A 20,598-nucleotide genomic window follows, 5' to 3' on the forward strand; every position below is an offset into this window, starting at 1 on the left:
GGGTTTGATACCTACCCAGGCCAGCCCAGGTGGGCTGCCTCAATGTGTCTTTGAGAAAAGAGCATAACTCCCATTTCCACAGGCATGATATAGCAAATAATGTGTTAACGGTGATGTTAAACTCAAACAAAATATTTCCCTACATTATGCATTCATTATGTATTCATTATGCATACATTATGCATTCATTATGCATTTGTTATACATTCATTATGCACTTAATGATGCTGCATCAGATCCATAGTCAAGGATTTAGACTTTGAAACATTTAGAAATTCCCATTTGGAAAATCACTGTGTGTGCTAAGTTTTGAGATGCAAACTCAGTTTAGAAACCCTGTTATGTACCATCAGAATTTTTGGGGACTTTTTAAAACATGGAGGTGTATATAAAAAATTTGCCCCATTATTTAAAAGCTTTCATGAAAACCTAAACTTTTATATTTATAACTATTAAATAATTTTACCAAATTTGCATATTATTTTAAATCCAGCAGGCCATCAATTTTGCATTATACTGAATACGTTAGCTTCCTGACTGTTATGTTATATTTTCAAATCTTTGCATTATAGAACTTGTAAGTGGTACAATATATCCCTTATTGTGCTGATAATCTGTTAAACTCAACACTTGACCTTATCTGGCCCTTTAAATAACAAATAATTATACATTGTACATTGTCTCAATCTAAATCACATGCAATGGCTATAGTTGATTTAAAAAAATCCATATGGGGTGTTGAAATCATACTCTGACAGAAGGGAGGTAAATGCTTTTGCTTGACTCCTGTAGTTTTTCCCCTTGCAAAAAGTATTTTTATTCTGTATTATCAGACTCATACTTGGCTAGGTCTTTATTTTATATTACCACACTCATACCTGGCTAGGTCTTTATTCTCTATGACCACACTCATACCTGGCTAGGTCTTTATTTTCTATGACCACACTCATACCTGGCTAGGTCTTTATTTTGTATTACCACACTCATACCTGGCTAGGTCTTTATTCTCTATGACCACACTCATACCTGGCTAGGTCTTTATTTTCTATGACCACACTCATACCTGGCTAGGTCTTTATTTTATATTACCACACTCATACCTGGCTAGGTCTTTATTCTCTATGACCACACTCATACCTGGCTAGGTCTTTATTTATCTATGACCAGTGTTTACTTGGCTAGGTCTTTATTTTATATTACCACACTCATACCTGGCTAGGTCTTTATTCTCTATGACCACACTCATACCTGGCTAGGTCTTTATTTTGTATTACCACACTCATACTTGGCTAGGTCTTTAGTTTATATTACCACATTCATACCTGGCTAGGTCTTTATTTTGTATTACCACATTCATACCTGGCTAGGTCTTTATTCTCCATTACCACATTCTTACCTGGCTAGGTCTTTATTTTGTATTACCAGACTCATACCTGGCTAGGTCTTTATTCTCCATTACCACATTCTTACCTGGCTAGGTCTTTATTTTGTATTACCAGAATCATACCTGGCTAGGTCTTTATTTTTTATTACCATACTCATACCTGGCTAGGTCTTTATTCTCTATTACCACATTCATACCTGGCTAGGTCTTTATTTTCTATTACCACATTCATACTTGACTAGGTTTTTATTCTCTATTACCACACTGATACCTAGCTAGGTCTTTGTTCTCTATGACCACATTCGTACCTGGCTAGGTCATGCAAATTTGTTTCAAATTAATATTCATATTACTATTTCAAGATTTATTTATAAAAATAGCCCCTTCCCACAACATTTTAACAAGAGTATCTTCATAAGCATATTTCTATTTTTAAGACAAATGGACTATATATCATATAGCAGACAAAGTTGATAAGTGTGACCAGTGCTTAAAATAAAAAATAAAAAATAGTATTGAAAGTTTAGACAATATACACCTTAGGATATCAACATAAATGGACAGTGAATATCAGTCTATATCAAGCATTTTTTTCTTATTCATTTTCCACTGATTTAGTAATGAAATTAAACTATTCAGGTTTACTTAAGACTAGAGCTTTATGACACAACAACACAACTAAGTCATTTAGTGTTGAGCCAGTTGGAGTAAAGTGCCATGCCCATGACATGCCATAGTAACTGACCCAGGCTGCTCCAATGGTTGGATTCAAACCAGGACATTTTTGATCATGAGTCCTGTATACTAACCACTGAGCCATGGTGGCTCCCATTTTTGTCACAGGAAAATTGTGATTCTTTTACATAGCTTGTTTTCAAGATGTTGCTATGTGCAAATGCATCTAGTTGGATGTTGTACATCTGTACAATTATGAGTGTTGTACATCTGTACAATTATGAGGTAAGTCATTACCTGACAGTTTTAATATTCTGACAATAAGCTCATCACAAATAAAATGAAGCAGTGGGAATTTGATCTGACAATTTGAATGACATATGAGATGGTCTTAATGGAGATGTAGGAATCCTTGAAGACAAGTAACCTTGCACGAGTCAATTTATGAAGAATATTGTTGCTATAAAAATTGGAGGAGGTGGCTGGAAACCAAATCAGTTGATCAGTGACTTTCATAACAGCCTTTTATGAATGTAAATTTTGTTTCCTGCAAAGCCGTTGATATTAGACTAGCTGTCAGACTGAGATGTTAAACCATGGATTGATTGCTCAATTACAGATTGTACATTAAGAATACAAGACAGATCATTATACCACAGTCTTGATCACAGACTTTGTCCCTTCTGTTTCTGACCACTCCAGTGGCCTAAATGGTTAGAGTAGTCAGCATCTGACTTGGATGAGGGAGGTCATGGGTTTGAATCCCAGTCATACTAAAGACTAATAAAAATGGCATTAGCAGTTGTCTCATTTGGTGCCCACCATTATGAGGTTAGTGTTAGGACTGTTTGGCCTGGTGACAGGAAAATGGGACTGTGACATGATGTCCCCAGTGCTAGGCATCACTATAAATTGCCACAATGAGGATATCATATGATATGACTGAAACATTATCAAATCCAAATCACAAACAACTGTCTTTTTCAATGTACAAACCATATACCATATTCACTCTGGTGGATATCATATGTAGGTTGGTAGGTATGTGCTGTAAGAAGATAGGTAGATAGGTTACATTAGATATTGTGAAGTCTAGGGGATTAATCTTAATTAACAGAACAAGGCAACCCAACAAGCATTCAAGTTTCCAAAATATAAATTTATTTAAATGAAACATACTAATCAAACAGAGGGAAAGAATTAAAATAACTTGGCATGAAATCCTAATAATCCTAAATATCCTCAAATGTTCTATCAGTATGGAAATTTGTTATGGTAACCTGAATATAGCTTGTATAGTGTTTGTGTGTTACCCTGATAAAATTATTGAATATAACCTGAATATAGCTTGTATAGTGTTTGTGTGTTACCCTGATAAAATTACTGAATATAACCTGATTATAGCTTGTATAGTGTTTGTGTGTTACCTTGATACAATTACTGAATATAACCTGAATATAGCTTGTATAGTGTTTGCGTGTTACCTGGATAAAATTACTGAATATTACCTGAATATAGCCTGTATAGTGTTTGTGTGTTACCTTGATACAATTACTGAGTATAGCTTGTATAGTGTTTGTGTGTTACCTCAATAAAATTACTGAATATAACCTGTATAGTGCTTGTGTGTTACCTCAATAAAATTACTGAATATAACCTGAATATAGCTTGTATAGTGTTTGTGTGTTATCTTGATACAATTACTGAATATAACCTGAATATAGCCTGTATAGTGTTTGTGTGTTACCTTGATACAATTACTGATTATAGCTTGTATAGTGTTTGTGTGTTACCTGGATAAAATTACTGAATATAACCTGTATAGTGCTTGTGTGTTACCTCAATAAAATTACTGAATATAACCTGAATATAGCTTGTATAGTGTTTGTGTGTTATCTTGATACAATTACTGAATATAACCTGAATATAGCCTGTATAGTGTTTATGTGTTACCTTGATACAATTACTGATTATAGCTTGTATAGTGTTTGTGTGTTGCCTCAATACAATTACTGAATATAACCTGTATAGTGTTTGTGTGTTACCTCAATAAAATTACTGAATATAACCCGAATATAGCTTGTATGGTGTTTGTGTGTTATCTTGATACAATTACTGATTATAATCTGAATATAGCCTGTATAGTGTTTGTGTGTTACCTTGATACAATTACTGAATATAATCTGATTATAGCTTGTATAGTGTAGGGAAAGAATTAAAATAACTGGTCAAAGACATAAGCAGCCATATTCTGACCTTTCAATCTCAGTGAACCAATCAAATGCTAGAGATGTGTGTCAGGGTCATTGTAGTGATCTCCCACATTTGTTTATGCAATCTACAATCAATGCTTGCATGTCATTTTGACATCTTTCAGTTGTCCATTTCACCAAGATCAGCTGTATGAATGAATTCTACTGCAAAGTATATATATAATTTTATGATAGTTTTAACCATTGAATTAAACAATAAAAATTGTAATGTATTGTCTCAAACATCTTACACAAAAATTGTATTATAAATTCAGAAGAACATATCTAATTCCTTAACAGTGTGTAAGTATGTATGTATGTATGTATGTATGTATGTATGTCCATCTGTCTGTCTGTCTGTCTGTACAGTTTGTGTATTATTTCCAAGAAGTCTTTGTAAAATAAGATTTTATTCAGCAAATAGATTTCATGCTCTCTCTCATTATAGGCAAGATTGATATCTCAGTCCGTCTTACAGGGCTTATATGGGAAACCCAAAATGCTAGTACATCTATAGTCCTTACAGACTTTCATGGGTAACCCAAAATGCTATCCATCAGCAGTCATTTCATATCTTTAGGGGAAACTGAAACGTCTAGTAAATCTACACTCATTGCTGTCTGTAAGGGAAAACCCCACAGATTTATTTGAAAGAGAGTTCTGCTTACTTGATAATGTTATAAATAACTATCATGCCAGGTAAATAAATGTTTTCATTTTTCATGTTTAAATCCAACCACAGTACATGTAAAACTTCCTGTAGCTGTTGTGACCACACATTTTAACATTTTTATATAGGTGGTGAATTTAAAGTTGTTTGAGCAATGCTGTAATAGCTCATTGAATAGCTGTGCGTAGGTTGGGGTGGTCAAGGAAGTAGCTAAATATGTGAATAGGTTGGGCTGGTCAGGACAGTCAGCTGAAGAACTCTTTAAAGGGTTGGGGAGGTCATGGATTGCAGACAGCCGAATAAAACTCAGAATAGGTTGGGGTGATCAATGCTGTTGTTGTTATTGTTGTTATAGGGATTAACGCCATTTTTCAGCACAAGATAGGCTATACATGGCGGCCAGTATTAATGGTGGAGGAAGAACTGGGAAAACCCCGGAAAGAACCACCGACCCACAAGAAGCTACCGGCAAGCTTTCTCACATATCCATGTTTGCCGAGCCCGAGACTCGAACCCACGCAGACAGAGGTGAGATGGCAGTGATCCATGATGGACAGCGCTTTAGACCACTCGGCCACTCGGGGCCCCAGGTGATCAATGCAGCCAGCTAAATAAGTTTTCATAGCTTGGTGTGGTCACAGCATCCAGCTGAATAACTCTGAAAAGTTTGGGGTGGAATTGTTATTTAAAACAATATTCTCAGTAAATACCAGGTTGTTGTTTTTTGAAAGGAGAGATTGGGGATCTATTCTTAAGCTTGGCTTGTCATCAGATAAATACTGTAATTCAGTCAGCTTGACTTTATCTGACCTCCTCTCTCCTATCTTAATTTTCCAATTCCCCATTCTACCTTGGGAGACATGACTATAATTGGTACCATGATTTCAACTAAATTTTACATGCAGTATTATATTTAAAAGGTCGTAAATGAATGCATACTACTTCATTATTTGATGGAGTAACGACCCCTGATTGTTGATCCTAAAAGACTGTGTTGTCAGGGCTCATAAAAACAACTTGTCCTATTGATCTGATCATATACAGAGTGTGCCAAATAAAACTTACTTGTCCCAGTACTCAGGTAATGAGGATTCACACCCTGAGAATAATTCTGTATGTATTTCCACCATTAACAATTGCTTAAGATTCAGGATTGTCAATTATTGTTTACTTTTGCCTTGTTCTAGTTTATCTACCTGTCAATCAAAGATATGTTGAAGAGGTGGCTGATGTTTGTCTTTACACAGGTACCTGACACAAATCTGATACAAAAATGGATCATGAAAATATTGTTTGGAGAGAACACAAGATTTAAACTGTGTCTTATACATGATACCTTTCTATAATAGATAATTTGACACAAAGTTTGCATACTAAATGGAGAAATTTCAGTTTCACACTGAGTGATTGATTTATTATTAACAGTCTCATTTACATTGTCACTTTTCACTAATCTAGGTATTACTCTAGTATTAGATACATTTTAACTTTAATGTAGAGATGCGATGAAATAACTTTTTATATATATTGATAAATCCAGACAAAAATTTCAAAAGAAAGCATCCTATTAGCTGAGGTTTCTTAGTCAACACATTGGCTATTATACATATGTCAGTCAAGTGAGCAATCATAGTCCCACTTGAATCTCTTCTTTGTTTCTCTTTCTCCAGCTTGTTTTGCTTTACGTTTCGGGGGATGTTGTGATAAGAGTTTATCAGTCTGCAATGATGTCTTGCATAACTGGTAATTTAATTCTTAAACCTTGGCTGTTTACTTTTACTTGATGTAAGATTGTATAATGGAATGATCATTTGTTGTCCTTTTTCTACTTGAGTTTTCCAAGTGTACTGAAATATCATATGTACCATTACACAAAGTTATTGCTTCAAATTGATTTGGGGCTTTATCCCACTAAGTCAGAACCCCTTGAAGAACTAAAACTGTTGTTTAGTTGTATGTACCGATAAATTAAACTGACAATATTTAGATAAATTTGGATGTTATCAAACTTGGCATCTTCCTGAAATACTAAATACACCATCTGTATTAAAACATTAAAAGGTCAATATTAAAATGATTTCGGATCAGAGATAATGTATATATTTACATCAGGAAGGCATAGTGTATGTGATGGATGCAGATTCTAGCCCATTTATTTGTGTCAAGTTTGGGTGTATTGTGATATACTCCATCTACTTATCACCATCATTAGTGTCAAGTTTGGGTGTATTGTGGTATACTCCATCTATTTATCACCATCATTGGGTGTATTGTGATATACTCCATCTATTTATCACTATCATTAGTGTCAAGTTTTGGTGTATTGTGATATACTCCATCTATTTATCACCATCATTAGTGTCAAGTTTGGGTGTATTGTGATATACTCCATCTACTTATCACCATCATTAGTGTCACGTTTGGGTGTATTGTGATATACTCCATCTACTTATCACCATCATTAGTGTCAAGTTTGGGTGTATTGTGATATACTCCATCTACTTATCACCATCATTAGTGTCACACTCCATATACTTATCACCGTCATTAGTGTCAAGTTTGGGTGTATTGTGATATACTCCATCTATTTATCACCTTCATTAGTGTCAAGTTTGGGTGTATTGTTTTATACTCCATCTACTTATCACCATCATTAGTGTCAAGTTTGGGTGTATTGTAATATACTCCATCTACTTATCACCATCATTAGTGTCAGGTTTGGGTGTATTGTGATATACTCCATCTACTTATCACCATCATTAGTGTCAAGTTTGGGTGTATTGTGGTATACTCCATCTATTTATCACCATCATTAGTGTCAAGTTTGGGTGTATTGTGATATACTCCATCTACTTATCACCATCATTAGTGTCAAGTTTGGGTGTATTGTGATATACTCCATCTATTTATCACCATCATTAGTGTCAAGTTTGGGTGTATTGTGATATACTCCATCTACTTATCACCATCATTAGTGTCAAGTTTGGGTGTATTGTGATATACTCCATCTATTTATCACCATCATTAGTGTCAAGTTTGGGTGTATTGTGATATACTCCATCTACTTATCACCAACATTTAGTGTCACACTCCATATACTTATCACCGTCATTAGTGTCACACTCCATCTACTTATCACCTTCATTAGTGTCAAGTTTGGGTGTATTGTGATATACTCCATCTACTTATCACCTTCATTAGTGTCAAGTTTGGGTGTATTGTGATATACTCCATCTATTTATCACCATCATTAGTGTCAAGTTTGGGTGTATTGTAATACACTCCATCTACTTATCACCATCATTAGTGTCAAGTTTGGGTGTATTGTGATATACTCAATCCAGTTATCACCACCATTAGTGTTAAGTTTGGGTGTATTGTGATATACTCCATCTACTTATCACCTTCATTAGTGTCAAGTTTGGGTGTATTGTGGTATACTCCATCTATTTATCACCATCATTAGTGTCAAGTTTGGGTGTATTGTGATATACTCCATCTACTTATCACCATCATTAGTGTCAAGTTTGGTTGTATTGTGATATACTCCATCTATTTATCACCTTCATTAGTGTCAAGTTTGGGTGTATTGTGATATACTCCATCTACTTATCACCATCATTAGTGTCAAGTTTGGGTGTATTGTGATATACTCCATCTATTTATCACCTTCATTAGTGTCAAGTTTAGGTGTATTGTGGTATACTCCATCTACTTATCACCATCATTAGTGTTAAGTTTGGGTGTATTGTGATATACTCCATCTATCTATTACCAGCATGTAGTGTCATGTTTGGGTGTATTGTGATATATGCCATGCATTCATTCCCATCCTTTACTGTCAAGTTGGAAATATTGTGATATACTCCATATATTTATCACCATTATTTATTCCAACATGTCAAGTTTGAGAATATTGTGATACACCCCATATATTTTCATTCCTTAGTGACATTCACATTAGGAATAACATGATACACACCACCTATCATTCAGATCCCTTAGTGTCACATTGAAAATACTGTGATACACCCCACCTATTCATTCCCATCCCTTAATCACAGTCACATTGGGAATACTGTGTTACACCCCACCTATTCATTCCGATCCCTTAATCACAGTCACACTGGGAATACTGTGATACACCCCACCTATTCATTCCCATCCCATAGTGTCACACTGGGAATACTGCAATACACCCCACCTATTCATTCCCACCCCTTAGTTTCATATTGGGAATAATGTGATACACCTCATCTATTTATTCCCATCTCTTAGTCACAGTCACATTGGAAATACTGTGATACAAACAAACCTATTCATTCCCATCCTTTAGCGCCACATTTGGAATACTGCAATACACATATTTATTCTCATCCCTTAGTCAAATTCACATTGGGAATACTGCGATACACCCCATCTATTCAATCCCATCCCTTAGTGTCACATTCAGAATACTGTCATACACCCCACCGATTTATTCCCATCCCTTAGTATCACATTGGGACCATGGTGATACACCCCATCTAATCATTGCCATCCCTTATAGTCACATTGGGAATACTGTGATGCACCCAATCTATTCATTACCATCCCTTAGTGTCACACTGAAATATTGTGATACACCCCAACTATTCATTCCCATCCCTTAGTGTCACATTGTTAATATTGATACAGCCCACCTATTCATTCCCATCCTTTAGTGTCACACTAGGATTAATGCAATGCACCTCTCCTATTCATTCACATCCCTTAGTGTCATGTAGAGAAACTGCAATAAACCCCACTTATTCATTCCCATCCCTTATTGTCACATTGAGAATACTATGATACACTATACATATTTATTCCAATCCCTTAGTGGCACATTGGGAATAATGTGATGCACCCAGTCTATTCATTCCCATCCCTTAGTGCCATGTTGGAAATATTGTGATTATGATCCATCTATTATCACCATTATTTAGTCTCAGGTTTAGGAATAGTGTTATATAATGAATCTGTTCATCTTCATCAACTGGAGTCAAGTTAGGGAATATTGCAATGTATTGTGCATGCATACAAACATACATACATACATACATGCAAAAAACACAACACATTACTTATACAGTATTCCTTTTGTATGAAGTATCTCATTAATAGTTGGTCACTTTTTGTAATAGGTAAGTGTGGTTACTAATCACATTTCTTACTTATATATATATATATATATATATATATATATATATATATATATATATATATATATATATATATATATATATATATATATATAGATTAACCTCACATGCATTCAGTATAGGTCTTTGCATGACTCACATTAGCAGTGTTCTAATGAGGGTGTACTGTATCAAGTATCAGTTTTTAAATCAGCAGTTAAAGAAATTTGACTGACCTAAATTTGCAGTACAGGTACATACATTGTCCAAAGGATATATCACTTCCCTCCTTTACCATACCTGTCTGGATATAGCTTGCACCTGTCTGTAAACATTATACACCAGCCATAATTTATGCTCAGTAGAGTAGTGTGTGTAGTTTCTGTTATTATTTTGTCAAACGAACATCATAGACTCTTGCCTGCTATCACTTAATGCATTAATAAATCAATGTATACAGTATTGTATTGTTATTATGATTTCAGATGAACATCATAGACCCTTGCCTGCCATTAATTGTTACATCAGTAGATCAGTGTATGTAGTGTTTATATGTTTGCTATTATGAATTCAAATTAGCATCATAGACCCGTACCTGTCAACACTTCATGTACCAATTTAGTATAGTGCATAGGATTTATTAACATGATTTCAATGAACATCTCAGACCCAAATTTACCATCATATACAGTATCATCAGATCACCATACAAATTCTACACATCATCATCTATTGCTCACAAAGCATAAAATCAAAATGGTCAATTTTAGCTTTTAAAATACCTTGTCAGCAAAACATGTTATAGTTTCACATTCCATTGACAGGTTTAATTTTACATTTATGTTGCATTTTCCAACTTACTGTATTATGTTCTATGCATGATATTTGGGTATACCACACACATACACCCTATGAAGCCTATTCACTTACTGTATGGGGGCCCTGAGTGGCCAAGTGGTCTAAAGCACTCTCCGTTACAGATCACTGCCATCTCACCTCGGTCAGCATGGGTGTGAGTCTTGAATTCGGCTAATGTGGGTATGTGAGAAAGCTTGCTAGTAGCTTCTCATGGGTCAGTGGTTCTTTCCGGGGGTTTCCCGGGTTCTTCCTCCACCATTAATACTGGCCGCCATGTATAGCCTATTGTGTGCTGAAAAATGGTGCTAAACCCCACAACAACAACACTTACTGTATTAGGTTCTATGCATGATATTTGGGTATACAACACTCACCCACCCTATGAAGCCTATTCACTTACTGCATTAGGTTCTATGCATGATATTTGGGAATACCACACCCACCCACCCTATGAAGCCTATTCACTTACTGTATTAGGTTATATGCATGATATTTGGTTATACCACACCCACTCACCCTATGAAACCTATTCACTTTCTGTATTAGGTTCTATTCATGATTTTTGGGTATATCACACCCACCCACCCTATGAAGCCTATTCACTTACTGCATTAGGTTCTATGCATGATATTTGGGAATACCACACCCACCCACCCTATGAAGCCTATTCACTTACTGTATTAGGTTATATGCATGATATTTGGGTATATCACACCTACCCACCTTATGAAGCCTATTCACTTACTGTATTAGGTTCTATACAATACAAATACTGTTTAAACATTTACATTTGTAAAATATAAGAAACATTTTGATATAAATTATTTTGATTGTGTGACCTAGTTATATTGAAAAGTTGTGACAAAAGTGAAACCCTTCTGCTAAAAATGTTCTCAGTGACTGATAAATACAGATATTCATTGTCAGTGACTGATAAATACAGATATTCCTTGTCAATGACTGATAAATACAGATATTCCTTGTCAATGACTGATAAATACAGATATTCCTTATCAGTGACTGATACATACAGATATTCCTTGTCAATGACTGATAAATACAGATATTCTTTGTCAATGACTGATAAATACAGATAGTCCTTGTCAATGACTGATAAATACAGATATTCCTTGTCAATAACTGATAAATACAGATATTCCTTGTCAGTGACTGATAAATACAGATATTCCTTGTCAATGACTGATAAATACAGATATTCCTTGTCAATGATTGATAAATACAGATATTCCTTGTCAGTGACTGATAAATACAGATATTCCTTGTCAGTGACGGATAAATACAGATATTCCTTGTCAATGATTGATAAATACAGATATTCCTTGTCAATGACTGATAAATACAGATATTCCTTGTCAATGACTGATAAATACAGATATTCCTTGTCAGTGACGGATAAATGCAGATATTCCTTGTCAATGACTGATAAATACAGATATTCCTTGTCAATGACTGATAAATACAGATATTCCTTGTCAATTTTGGGGCTAAATCAGGTCCTCATTCCTAAGATGTTAATTTTCCCCATTTTAACCTAAAAATTCCCCATTCAGACAAAGAAACAGGAAATACTTAAATGACGTTCCTTGCAAAATTATTCTTAAATAAATCTTAAATTCTTTTAAATAAAATGAAATCACAAAAATCACCATATAATCAAAAATGGATCATAAGACACTGACATTTATTATTTTCTTGTATTTAAAAAGTTCCAGACTCAGTCTGATTGGATGCAATTTTCCTAATTGCATGAGCCTGAGGGGCAGATCATGAATAAGGGGGTGGGCATTTTACAAAATGAATTGATCAATCCCTGTGCTGACTCCATGTCAAAAGACCATGATAAATCCATGGTTCACTTTCTGTAAAAAGCTTTTCTCCATTTTTGTTCGTAACATAATTTACATGCACTGGAATTAAACTTATTACAATAGCATATTCTATCTTACATTTAAAATAAAAAATTCTGTATTATACTAAATCAAAAATTCTATATTAGACTAAATTAAAAATTCTATATTAGACTAAATTAAAAATTCTATATTAGACTAAATTAATAATTCTATATTAGACTAAATTAAAAGTTCTATATTAGACTAAATTAAAAATACTACATTAAACTATCATTAAAAATTCTATATGAGGCTAAATTAAAAATGCTACATTAAACTACAATTAAAAATTCTATATTAGATGAAATGACAAATTCTATTTAGAAAGAAACTGAAAATTCTATATCACACTAAATTATAAATTCTATATTAAACTTAGATTAAAATTGGATTTTAGACTAATTTTACAAATGACATATTAAAAATCATATACATATATTGGACTAAACTTAACATATATATATATATATATATATATATATATATATATATATATATATATATATATATATAAATTTAAAACTTCTATATTAGACTAAACTTAAAATGTATATATTGGATTATAGACTAATAGACTAATGTTAAAAATGCTATATTAAAAATCATATACATATATTGGACTAAACTTAATATATATATATATATATTAGACAAAATTTAAAAATTCTATATTAGACTAAAATTAAAATGTATATATTAGACTAAAATTAAACAATCTGTAAAATCATATAATCAACTAAAATTAAACACTCTAACTCTACATTAGACTAAAATTAAAAATTCTAAATTAGATTGAAATAAAATAAAAAATTATATAATCAACAAAAATAAAAATCTACAATTAACATAATTAAAATTTTAAGATTAAACTAAAATTATGAATTTAATATTTTAAAAATTACAAATTCTACATTATACTAATTAAAAAGTTTATATTACAATAAAAGTAAAAATTATGTATTAAAGTAAATCAAAAGTTCTGTATTACACTAAATCATAAACTCTATAATATAATAAATTAAAAACTCTGTAGCATACCAAAATTAAAATTATATATTAGAAAAAAATTATAAACTAACTTTGTATTAGACCAATATTAAAAATTGTAAATTTTGTAAGCTTGTTGTTTTCACTCTTTCTTGTGTTACTGTTTATTCGAGCCTAAACACGTAACATAAGAATACATTGTGTCTTAGTATTTTTACTTAAACTGTACTCATTCAATGCCAGTCTTGTTACAGTCCATTTTTTTAAACCGGGGACATGCCATTTATACTTCCATCCATCATTCTCTCTGTTTATTCATTCAGTGTTCATCCATCTTTTTGTCCATCTGTCTAACACACTTGTTCCCCATTATGTAATTGTCCATCTGACACATTTATTTCTCAATAATGCACTTATTCATAGGTCTAGCACATTTTTCCCCACTGTGTACATGCAGACAGAGTCAAGGTGGTTCATTTGGTTGAGTGTCAGATTTGTAATCCAAAGGTTTGATACCTATCCAGGCCAGTCAAGCCTTGGTGTCTTCATGGGAAAGGCACTTAATGTCCATTTCCATGGCATGGTATAGCAGATATTGTCTAAAAGGCACTTAATGTCCATTTCCATGGCATGGTATAGCACACACTGTCTAAAAGGCACTTAATGTCCATTTCCATGGCATGGTATAGCACATATTGTCTAAAAGGCACTTAATGTCCATTTCCATGGCATGGTATAGCACATATTGTCTAAAAGGCACTTAATGTCCATTTCCATGGCATGGAATAGCACATAATGTCTAAAAGGCACTTAATGTCCATTTCCATGGCATGGAATAGCACATAATGTCTAAAAGGCACTTAATGTCCATTTCCATGGCATGGTATAGCAAATATTGTCTAAAAGGCACTTAATGTCCATTTCCATGGCATGGCATAGCAAATATTGTCTAAAAGGCACTTAATGTCCATTTCCATGGCATGGCATAGCACATATTGTCTAAAAGGCACTTAATGTCCATTTCCATGGCATGGCATAGCACATATTGTCTAAAAGGCACTTAATGTCCATTTCCATGGCATGGCATAGCACATATTGTCTAAAAGGCACTTAATGTCCATTTCCATGGCATGGTATAGCACACACTGTCTAAAAGGCACTTAATGTCCATTTCCATGGCATGGTATAGCACATATTGTCTAAAAGGCACTTAATGTCCATTTCCATGGCATGGTATAGCACATATTGTCTAAAAGGCACTTAATGTCCATTTCCATTGCATGGTATAGCACATATTGTCTAAAAGGCACTTAATGTCCATTTCCATGGCATGGAATAGCACATAATGTCTAAAAGGCACTTAATGTCCATTTCCATGGCATGGTATAGCAAATATTGTCTAAAAGGCACTTAATGTCCATTTCCATGGCATGGTATAGCAAATATTGTCTAAAAGGCACTTAATGTCCATTTCCATGGCATGGCATAGCACATATTGTCTAAAAGGCACTTAATGTCCATTTCCATGGCATGGCATAGCACATATTGTCTAAAAGGCACTTAATGTCCATTTCCATGGCATGGTATAGCACATATTGTCTAAAAGGCACTTAATGTCCATTTCCATGGCATGGTATAGCACATATTGTCTAAAAGGCACTTAATGTCCATTTCCATGGCATGGTATAGCACATATTGTGTAAAAGGCACCTAATGTCCATTTCCATGTCATGGTATAGCACATATTGTGTAAAAGGCACCTAATGTCCATTTCCATGGCATGGTATAGCACATATTGTCTAAAAGGCACCTAATGTCCATTTCCATGGCATGGTATAGCAAATATTGTCTGAAAGGCACCTAATGTCCATTTCCATGGCATGGCATAGCACATATTGTCTAAAAGACACGTAATGTCCATTTCCATGGCATGGCATAGCAAATATTGTCTAAAAGGCACTTAATGTCCATTTCCATGGCATGGTATAGCAAATATTGTCTAAAAGGCACTGAATGTCCATTTCCATGTCATGGTATAGCAAATATTGTCTAAAAGGCACTTACTGTCCATTTCCATGGCATGGTATAGCACATATTGTCTAAAAGGCACTTAATGTCCATTTCCATGTCATGGTATAGCAAATATTGTCTATCAGGCACTTAATGTCCATTTCCATGGCATGGTATAGCACATATTGTCTAAAAGGCACTTAATGTCCATTTTCATGGCATGGTATAGCAAATATTGTCTAAAAGGCACTTAATGTCCATTTCCATGTCATGGTATAGCAAATATTGTCTATCAGGCACTTAATGTCCATTTCCATGGCATGGTATAGCACATATTGTCTAAAAGGCACTTAATGTCCATTTCCATGTCATGGTATATCAAATATTGTCTAAAAGGCACTTAATGTCCATTTCCATGGCATGGTATAGCAAATATTGTCTAAAAGGCACTTAATGTCCATTTCCATGGCATGGTATATCAAATATTGTCTAAAAGGCACTTAATGTCCATTTCCATGGCATGGTATAGCAAATATTGTCTAAAAGGCACTTAATGTCCATTGCCATGTCATGGTATAGCAAATATTGTCTAAAAGTGTCTTTAATATCAAAAACATATCCTGTACCTGATCATGCTTCATCAGATTCTCAATTAAGGGTTTAGACTTTCTTTCACAGTTAGAGACTTAGACTTTGTCTGTCAACATTTAGAAATTCCCATTAAAATACTGACAATGTTTAGTTTTGAGATATGAACTCAGTTAAGAAACCCAATGATGTACCATCATAATGTTTTGGACTTTGTAAACCTAGTGGTAAATGTAAAATTTGTGTCCCTTTATTTAAAACTATTTATGCGAAAATTTTAAATTTCAAATAATAACATATTGTTATTCATCCTGCAGGCCATCAAGTTTGCATTTATTTGGAAAAAAGTATCTTCCTAGTTTCTTTTTTTATCTTTTTATCATGGCATTTTTAGAACTTAACTTGTAAGTGGTAATATATAGCCTGTAGTGTGCTGATATGCTACAAAACTCGGTTCATACCAGTACATTTATTATTACACATAGTGTAACCAATCATAATCTTTCATTTTTTACCATACAGTTGACTACTGTAATTACATGTTGTAGTTTCCTTCATTTATACCATATGGTTGACAATTATAATTACATATTGTACAGTTTCTGAGATACTTTTTCTTGGACATAAACATGTTTATTTGAATCTGAGTGTAGGATATCAGTTTTCCTTGGAAATTCCTAAACTTGTGGACAATTTATATACTTTTGAAAGGAAACTAACATTTGTCCTAGCTCTATTACTGTGTCTTTATCTATCTATCTATCTATATATATATATATATATATATATATATATAATTATTTTGTTGAAAACGTTACACATTCTTACCTTAGCCTCTGAGGTGAAATCAGTCTTATTATTGTGTTCTTTTCTTTTGTGGTGGATTGATTGATTTCACTTATTCATTGGAATTAAAATTACAAAGTGCTCATTGATGCTTCTTGGACTAAATAAATAATTTTGACTTATAGAGAATTCAGTCAAGTACATTTTTTATTTTATTATTTTGATACCTCAAAAGACTGTTATCGCATCACCACATTCCAGGAAATTGGTACAATAGCAAATTTGAGACTACAGGCATATCAAAACTTTCAATATTAGAATTTATTTTGAACACCACTGTAATTAAGTTGGAAGTACACATTTGGATTTGTGATGGTCCTTTCAGGACTATCTGGAATTTAATTCACAGTACTGTAAGTTCTTTTTAAATTTTCACTTCCTATTCCAAGGAATTAAACTATTTGTTGAAGTTTACAAAACATTCTGGGCTTGTTTTTCACTCTTTTCTTTTATGATTTCAAATTAATATCATTAAATGAGATCTACCATTGCTCAATATATATATATATATATATATATATATATATATATATATATATATATATATATATATATATATATATATATATAATAGCAAACAACATCAATAAACGTGAAAAGTGCTTAAGATAACAAATTTAGAAAAATAACATTTAAACTTTAGATAGAATAGATCTTTGGATAATTTGCTTCCTTTGCTGTAAGAAAAAATTAAAAAAAATATAAAATTAACTTATAATAATAGAATTTAGACAATAGATATTATTTCAGTTTTGTCCAAATTACAATAAAAATACTTATTTCACAATTTTAATAGCAAATCCACTGAGAAATCTCAATCAGACATAAGATGTAGCAATGCTTTATATACAATTGATATCTAAGAAAATAGTAGAAGTAAGGGCAAACATTTCACTGTGTAACTAGATTTGTGTTTGTAAATCACATATACCCCCAATGCAGATCTAGATGCTGTGTTTAAGTCCAATAAAGGTGAAAATTGTTGTAATGAGTTTGAGAAACTGTAAGATATAGGCTCCATATGGCAGCCATTATAGCTGGAGGAGGAAGAACCTATGAAAACTCCAGTATGACCCACCCAACCACAGGAAGCTTGTGGCAAGCTTGCTCACATACATTGGTAAAGCCAGTGTAAGGCAGTTTCTATTTATTTGTTATAGCTAACAATGTACTCATTTTTGTTGTTGCATGTACAAATTTTGAGACACACACAGTAAATATTCACATGGCATGATAGGAAATCTTATTTATTCCCATTTGAAAATATAAGGATATATTTTTCACATGTGAAACTATAGGAATAAATAAAATACAAAACTTATTTTGCCAAAATATCTTGATATTTGACACTTAAGTCTATAATAAAAAAAAGAATTCAGCATAATTCAATCTTTCACACATGTGTTGGGATGATATAATCCAAACTCATGCAATGGTGGTAAAGCACAACACTAGGTCACTGTGACCTATTGTTGCCTGTAGTGAAAATTCTCCCAAAGATGGATTCGTCCATTAAGATCCATGTCTATACACCCAGCAGTGTCATAGATACTTAGTATCCACAAACTTGTTTTTTTTTTAAATTAACACATGTTAATATGCAGAAGTCCTAGCTGCATAATACACATACAGTTGGTCCCAAGGAATAAAGAAATTGCTACAAACAAACCATTAATGGTTAAATGCATATCCAGTAAATGTATTTACCAAGTTGGTGCCAGTTTTAGCCCAATTACATGAAAACTGTATAGAGGTATGCCAAAAAGCTCTCCATTGTGCATGTTGCATATGCAAACAATGCAACATTACATCTATCACTCTGTCAAAAGTACATAATATCTGTGGAGCATCCCCATAAAGACCACATAAGTACTACATTTGTACTATCCAGTGTTTCTTGTATTGCTGAAACATTTAAGTTTCAAGAATGTAAACAGTCCTTATGAACACAAATATAGTTCTTTCAATGAACAGCTATTTGTTAGCATGAAAGTCCATATAGTCCAAGGTGCTGCCTTCACCCACAATCAAGCATCCTATTTAAGCTCTGTTTTTCAGGGATTTGGTGAGATCACATTTTGCAATGCAAGTGGATTTCATTTCATATTTTGTTCTACAAACAAGTTAGAAACTTTTATTTACAGATATTATCAGTATTGGGCCTTTACTGTGAAAACCGTTAAGTTAGTCTTTATTTTGCGAATGCAATAGGACTATTACATTTCTGTGTGGTGTAGTCATTTTTTCCATGTTCGGATTTTCAATTTGTAAATGTTTCTGGCAGGAGAAAATAGATTTTAGGCCCATATATCTTAAAATAGTAACATTTCAAGTAACAAAATTTACTGAAGACTTGGAGTTATTACTGATTATACCTAACAATGTGCATAGACTGAGATCTGCTGGCACATTATGTTATGGCAGATCAGGGTCTATGTTTGTCTTACTGATTAAACCTAACAATGTGCATAGACACAGATCTGCTGGCACATTATTTTATGGCACATCAGGGTCTATGTTTGTCTTACTGATTAAACCTAACAATGTGCATAGACACAGATCTGCTGGCACATTATTTCATGGCATATCATGGTCTGTACAGTTTGCTGTTGGATCTGGCATGTGAGTAGATATGGTATATTTAGGACCATTTAGTGAGTTTAGGACTATTTAGTGTGACTGTTTAGGACTATTTAGTGTGACTGTTTAGGACTATTTAGTGTGACTGTTTAGGACTATTTAGTGTGACTGTTTAGGAATATTTAGTGTGACTGTCCAGGACTATTTAGTGTGACTGTTTAGGACTATTTAGTCTGGGTCTGTGAAGTCTGCTGTTGGATCTGATTTATATATGAGTATATATGGTATATCTGAGGACCATTTATTGTGACTGTTTAGAACCATTTAGGGTGACTGTTTAGGACCATTTAGGGTGACTGTTTAGGACAATTTAGTATGACTGTTTAGGACTATTTAGGGTGACTGTTTAGGACCATTTAGGGTGACTGTTTAGGACAATTTAGTATGACTGTTTGGGACCATTTAGGGTGACTGTTTAGGACAATTTAGTATGACTGTTTAGGACAATTTAGGGTGACTGTTTAGGACCATTTAGTATGACTGTTTAGGACTATTTAGGGTGACTGTTTAGGACAATTTAGGGTGACTGTTTAGGACCATTTAGTATGACTGTTTTGGACTATTTAGGGTGACTGTTTAGGACTATCTAGTGTGACTGTTTAGGACTAATTAGGGT

This window comes from Sinohyriopsis cumingii, unplaced genomic scaffold, assembly GCF_028554795.1.
Source record: "Sinohyriopsis cumingii isolate HCF-2022 unplaced genomic scaffold, ASM2855479v2 utg002464l, whole genome shotgun sequence".
Lineage (NCBI taxonomy): Eukaryota > Metazoa > Mollusca > Bivalvia > Unionida > Unionidae > Sinohyriopsis > Sinohyriopsis cumingii.